Here is a 7,475-nt window from a genome sequence, read left to right on the forward strand (position 1 = left end):
TTCAGACAGATGTCATTTGAACGCGTCACTGTCTCAGTGCAGGTTTCACACATTATTTCTATAAAACGACGTGTTTGAATGTTAATGTTTGGATTGATTATGTATTAGAGCRGCTCCTCGTCAAAGGCGGCCACTTCTTTCTCTCTGTAATTATTTTCATCTGGACGTAGCTGTGAAAGTGCAGGTTTCATCAACCGCTCTCGCCTGTCACCTACAGCAGGGAGAAATTTATATTCATGTTCATTTCTGCTGCAGCAGCTCAACGCTTGAAGGGTCACTGCAAAGATCTGGCGGGTTTCCTGCAGGTCCTTGAGTTTACCGCTTTCAGAAGGGCCTACATGATGAAGTTAGTGAAACCCTCAAAGTTACGGCTCAATTAATGTGAACACAGAGCAGGAGGCGATGAAACGCCACGGTTTTATTTAGGTGGAAATGATACAGAACGCTGACCTGCAGTCAGACAGATTACACATGTTGGGTTTGTTCAGCGGAGGAGATGAAGATATTAAACAAAGATTCAACCGACAGGGAAAATTTGTGTCTCTATTGTTGCATTTCAGACTAAACATCAGAGCTGAAGAAGAAGACGAATCGTTCAGCCTTCCTGTTTATCTTTATTAATCAAACGCTTCATAAATGACTCTTCGAGCACAGATCAGCTGGCAGTCATCAAAACATCGTTTTCAAAAATTTCATTTCTGTCATCAGATGAGGAGATGGAGAATCCAGACAGAGCTAATGCAGCTGAAACAAACTGCAAACAGAAAAATGACCTTTTTATGCACTGAAATCTGTTAAAATAGCTGAAAGTGAGTTACTAAAGTTGAAAGATGCAAAACACTAGCTAAAATATAAAAGTAGCTACATGCTGGCTAAAAGATAAAGGTAGAAAATTACTAAGTAATATAGAAAAAGAATAGCTACATCTTGAAAAAAAAACTAGCTAAATGTATCAAAAGTTTAGTTAAATGCTAAAAGAAGCAAAATGTCGAGATAAAAGTTAAAAAACTAGCTAAAAGTACCAAAAGATCAGCTAAAGGCTAAAGGTAGCAAATTACTAAGTAATATAGAAAAAGAATAGCTACAAGTTGCAAAAAAAAAAAAATAAAAAACTAGCTAAATGTATGAAAATGTTAGCTAAAAACTAAAAGTATCAAAAAATGTAGCTAAATGTAAAAAAATAGCTAAAAGTTTCAAAAGATCAGCTAAAAGCTGAAGTATTAAAAAGTGTAGCTAAAAGTTGCAAAAAAAATGCTAAAAATATCAAAAAGTTAGCTAAAAGTTTCAAAAGATTAGCTAAAAGCTAAAAATATCAAAAAGTTAGCTAAAAGTTTCAAAAGATTAGCTAAAAGCTAAAAATATCAAAAATTAAAAGTTGAAAAAAAAACTAGCTGAAAGTATCAAAAGATTAGCTAAAAGCTAAAAGTATCAAAAAGTAAAATAAAAAAAATGAACTAGCTCAACATATTAAAAAATTAGCTGAAAGCTAGAAGTATCAAAAACAATGCTAGCTAAAAATAGCAAAAAAAAAAAAAGGACAATTATCCATAAACAAAAACATTAAACCCAGAGATTAGACTCGGCTGTTAGCTTCGCCTCATTCTCAGCCCGTACCTCTGCAGCGCCCTCTGCTGGTTGGGCTGCACAGCAGCAGAAACTCCTCTGGATCTCGAACACTGTGGCACGACTTGGACCACCCAGGACCGTCAGATGTGTGTTTGTGCTGCGCCTGATGTGAGTCAAACACACGTTAACACACAGCTGCAGGTTTCAGCAGGTTTCTTCTTCTCTTGTTTATTATGGTTGTAGTTTGGAGGCGAGGCAGCAGCTGATGGTGGAGCTGCTACGGTTTTCCACACTCATGAGAACCAAATGTTGTGGTGCTGGTGCTGGTGCTGGTGCTGGTGCTGGTGCTGGTGCAGGTGGTGGTGGGGCTCAGACGTGCTGGCTGCGATCTCTCCGTGGTGTTCTGAGAGGCCAATCAGTGTCAGAGCAGAAACTGTAGCAGAGGTTTTAAACTCTGCAGCTCAGCAGCTTTATGAGCTTTAAAAGCCTCAGAAGTGCAATCTGTCTGCTCATCTACCCRTCCTCAGCCTGACGGGTAATTTCCTACCAGAACCTCCCCCGGACTTCAACATGCACATATGAGTGATGACAGCCTTTAGAAGTCCAAAAAGCCTGCAGAAAATGTTGCACACTTCTCATCTCCTCTCGTGATGCTAGGGAGGTGATTTCCTGCATTTGTGTGTTTGTTTGTCTGGTGGTCGTTACTTTATAAATATTTCTCATCCCTGATGCCAACCAGGATCATCGTAGGCCTGAAAACTTTTGGATGCATTGTGGTCTTTGTCGTGAGCAGTCCTGCTGCTCCTGCACAGACACCTCTCCCGGAAGGTGTCTCTGCTTCTGATCATTTGTTTGTCTTTCAATTTGGCGACTACACATCCTCACACAGGTGACATCCGTCAGTGTTTGGATGGTTCTTCTCCACATAACCGCTACACTCCACTGATCAATGTTTCCTTTTTTTAATTAGACTTGTTAAAAAGCATCTTGTTTCACCACAACAATTAGCTTGAGATGATAAATCCTGCTGTGGAACCAAACTCCAGACTGTTGCATGTCAAACATCCATTATCGTGTTTATCACCTCCCTCAGACCCACACAGCTGCAGCAGTTTAAAGAGCTTTAAGTTGTTTGTTCTGCAGCCCCGTCTATTGTCAGATTAATTACAGAGCGGCTCATTAGTCTGCGCTCATTCAGACGGGATCAGTGTGGGCTTTAAGTCAATTGGCTCGTCTCCGAGCTTTTAAACGGACTCTGCTGAGAAAGCTGCTGTTTGCATTTGTATTGATCCGTTGCAGCGGATACACAAACCAGAGGAATGCTGGAACACAGCTGCTTCGCTTACACATTCACCCCCCTCCAAAAAGAAGAGACAGAGAGAAGTTTAGCAGAATTAAAAGACTCTGACAGAATCAGAGTGCAACCTGATACTCTGGAGGTCCAGAAAATCAACTCTTTTCTGCCTCAAAGCAGCACAAATCTCTTTAACAGCATCCAGAAACTTTATCCCGGAGTTCCCCCTCCTGCACCGAGCAGGACGCTTGGATTTCACCGCTGATTTAACAGAAGTGAAACAGGATGGATTTGGGGATATTTCATATATCTTCCTCCTCTTTCACTGCAGAGGAAATGAGAGTAAATAGAGTTAAAACATGCTTTTTTTTCCTCTCTTCCTTGTTGCTCCTCCTTCAGACTGATTTAAGGATTTCTGTTCTTCCTGTTCAAACCTGGATGTGTTAATCCTGAGTCAACATTCACACTCTTCTCCTCCTGTTTACAGTGGTTTGCAAAAGTATTCATACCCCTTGAACTTTTCCATATTTTGTCACATTACAACCACAAACATAAATATATTTCACTGGAATTTAATGTGAAAGACCAACACAAAGTGGTATACAATTGTGAAGTGGAAGCAAAATTTTACATGAATCAAAACATTTTTTACAAATTAAAAACTGAAAAGTGCGATGTGCAAAAGTATTCAGCCCCCCTGAGTCAATACTTTGTGGAGCCACCTTTTGCTGCAATTACAGCTGCAAGTCTTTTAGGGTATGTCTCCACCAGCTTTGCACATCTAGTGACTGCAATTCTTGCCCATTCCTCCTTGCAAAACAGCTCAAGCTCAGTCAGATTGGATGGAGAGCGTTTGTGAACAGCAGTTTTGAGATCTTGCCACAAATTCTCAATTGGGTTTAGGTCTGGACTTTGACTGGGCCATTCTAACACATGAATATTCTTTTTTTTAAACCACTCCATTGTAGCTTTGGCTTTATGTTTAGGGTCGTTGTCCTGCTGGAAGGTGAACCTCCGCCCCAGTCTCAAATCTTTTGCTGACTCCAACAGGTTTTCTTCCAAGATTGCCCTGTATTTGGCTCCATCCATCTTCCCATCAACTTTGACCAACTTCCCGGTCCCTGCTGAAGAGAAGCACCCCCAGAGCATGATGCTGCCACCACCATATTTGACAGTGGGGATGGTGTTTTCAGAGTGATGTGCAGTGTTCTTTCTCCGCCACACATAGCGTTTTGCATTGTGGCCAAAAAGTTCAATTTGGTCTCGTCTGACCAAAGCACCTTCTTCCACATGTTTGCTGTGTCCTCAACATGGCTTCTGGCAAACTGCAAACGGGACTTCTTATGGTTTTCTTTTAACAATGGCTTTCTCCTTGCCACTCTTCCATAAAGACCACATTTGTGTAGTGCACGACTAATTGTTGTCCTGTGGACAGTTTCCCCCACCTGAGCTGTGGCTCTCTGCATTTCATCCAGAGTCACCATGGGCCTCTTGGCTGCCTCTCTGATCAGTGATCTCCTTGTTCGGCCTGTAAGTTTAGGTGGACGGCCTTGTCTTGGCAGGTTTACTGTGGTGCCATACTCTTTCCATTTCCGGATGATGGATTGAACAGTGCTCCGTGAGATGTTCAAAGCTTGGGAAATCTTTTTATAACCTAAGCCTGCTTTAAGCTTCTCCAAAACCATATTCCTAACCTGTCTGGTGTGTTCTTTGGACTTCATGATGCTGTTTGCTCCCCAATATTCTCTTAACCAACATCTGAGGCCGTCACGGAGCAGCTGTATTTGTACTGAGATTAGATTACACACAGGTGGACCCTTTTGAGTCATTAGCAGTCATCAGGCAACTTCTGAATGCAATTGGTTGCACTCAGGGAAAAGGGGGCTGAATACTTTTGCACGTCGCACTTTTCAGTTTTTTATTTGTAAAAAATGTTTTGATTCATGTAAAATTTTGCTTCCACTTCACAATTGTATACCACTTTGTGTTGGTCTTTCACATTAAATTCCAGTGAAATATATTTATGTTTGTGGTTGTAATGTGACAAAATATGGAAAAGTTCAAGGGGTATGAATACTTTTGCAAACCACTGTATTTATTGTCCTGCTTGTGTGTTTTCTGTAACAATGTCTGCAGACTTTGTGCTTTTAGCTAATGTGTTGCTTCTCTTAGCTTTAACAGCTCAGGTTTGGCTTCTTCAGCAAAAATCAGTAAAATCTTTCAACGTTTTACAGAAAATGTGYACACAGAAAAGAAAGACCAACACGAAGAAATCGTTTAAATCGGTCACACGTCAGGTTAAAACTCAGGCTGAAGATTGATGGAGAAAACGTTTTTAGATTCATCAAATAAAAAGCTTTTTCAGTTGACTTACTGTCATTTTAAATGAGAAAGCTGATTGTTTTCTGATTACTTTCTTTTAAACATTTACATGTGTTTTTACAACTTTCTGCTTGTTCCTGTCAGCTTCTCCTTTGCGTCACACAGCTGATCTTCAGTCAGAAACACGTGTTGTTGTGCTGAACTCCTTGTTTGCCTTCACTCATGCTGGTTTGCATTACAGCGTTTGATTGTGAAGGACGTCGAGGTGGAGTTTGTGGTTTCCAGTCGGCGCACATCTCCTCCGTTTCCTTTCCACGTCCAGAAAAATAAAGCTCTGTTGATTCCAAGTTGTGTTTATCTGCATCTCTCCCAGATTGTTCCCATAAACGCACATTAAATCAGTATTATATTAACCATAGCACAAGCTGCTCCGAGGCTCTGCCCTCATGCTTATTGAATTATCCGAGCCATGATAGAGATCTGCAGCAGTTACGTGCCAATAACAACACAGTGAGAGGGCTCTAATTGAAGAGGCTGCAGTCAGGGTTGAGTAAAGGTTTTAAAGCATTACCAGGCATTGTTTACTTCAGCTGTAATGAAGTGTTCTGTTGATTTCAAGCATGAGTGCTTCAAAATCCACCCGTCAGACTGAAGGCAGCAGCTAAATGCTCAAAAATCAGGGCAGAGAGCTGTAAGCTTTGTGTTTTTTTTATTTGACACAGTGTCTTCCAGTCAGTCTTTTCATCCAGACTAATTTGTTTTATTTGGCAGTTAAGAATCTGAGTAAAAAAGTCGAGAAATCAAGACAAAATCAAATATGGGGTTCCTCAAGGCTTCATTCTTGGGCCACTTTTATTTAATATCTACGTGCTCTGTTTAGCTCATAGTAAAAGTATTTGAAACATATATATATATATAAATATATAAATTTACTTTTATTAACAAATATTTCCCCCTCAGACATACACAAAGATCTGTTTAATTATATTTTGCTGCATTACTACTTTTAGCTTATGTTTTGCTACATTTACCTTTGCCTGTAGCCTTTTGTTATTTTGGTTTTGTGTTTAGCATTAGATGGATTTTATTCAGCTACCTTTTGCTACTTTTACGTATGTCTTTTATTACTTTTACATTTTAATTAAAATTTTGTTTAAGCTAGCATTTTGCTACTCCTAGCTTTTAACAAGCCTTTTGTAAATACATTTAGCTTTTAACTAGCCTTTCGATACCCTTTTGTTTTAGCTGACTCTTACTTACATTTTTCTATTTTTGACTTTTAGCTAGCCTTCTGCTACTCTCTTTTTATTAACTAGCTTTTTAACTTTTAGCTAGCGGTTTGAGTTTTTTCAGCTTTAATTTGAGCTTTTTCAGCAAATTTCAACAAAGCCATTCATCGCTCGGCACTATTTTTGCTCTGTCGTGTTTCAAGCATCTTGGTTTGTCCTGCATATGAACCGTTCCAGACAAACAAACCTGCCTTGTTTTTAAATTCATTGTGTGAATGTTTTAGCTGGGCTGAAATATTAAATTTTCTGGTGAGGTTTCCTCTGTTTCTCGGAGACGGAGTGGGGGAGGAAGTTGACCCGGTAAACTCCAGAGATCTGCAGCTCTGACAGTTTTCAGCTGCAGGGGAATGTTAATATGTATTTCCAGGATTACTGAATTATGTATATGACAAGCGTCTGGAGGAATGTGCAGCATTAGCTTCAGGTTTATGGTCATCTGCACGCTCCAGTTCCCCCTAATGACGGTAATTATTACAAGGCTTAACTGTAATACTGGATTGATTCTCAGGCTCCTGGATAACCCCCCGATGCTGGCACACCGCTCCAGCCCCCCCTGCTCGGCCCCCTCCAACAAAGGCCACGTTGAGGCCGGAGCGCGGCTCGCCGTGGGGTCCTGGCAGCCGGCTGGCAGCCTGTGTGAGAGCTGGGTTCTGACTGAAGATGGGATTAGGGCCCGGGCTCTCATGGGCCAGGAAGAAAATTGAAAAATGTGGCTAATTCCATTCTGTCATCAGTGGATATTAAAGTTTTTTTTAGCTGCTATGTCGAATTATTTGTAAATCACAAAGGTCTCACTGTTAAATCCAGCTTTAATTTCCAGGGCTAAGAAGTGATCTGGGTGCGGGGGGTGGGGGGTCTTGTAGGTCGCTTTTCTATTTCAGAAAATATTTAACTTTTTAAAAGATTTACAGGATGAAAGAATCCAACCAAACTTTTATAAAATATTCATATGTTTACATAGGAATGTATGAAAATTGTACCTGCAGAATTCACAGGAACAGAAC

Source organism: Austrofundulus limnaeus, unplaced genomic scaffold (genome assembly GCF_001266775.1).
Source record: "Austrofundulus limnaeus strain Quisiro unplaced genomic scaffold, Austrofundulus_limnaeus-1.0 Scaffold85, whole genome shotgun sequence".
Classification (NCBI taxonomy): domain Eukaryota; kingdom Metazoa; phylum Chordata; class Actinopteri; order Cyprinodontiformes; family Rivulidae; genus Austrofundulus; species Austrofundulus limnaeus.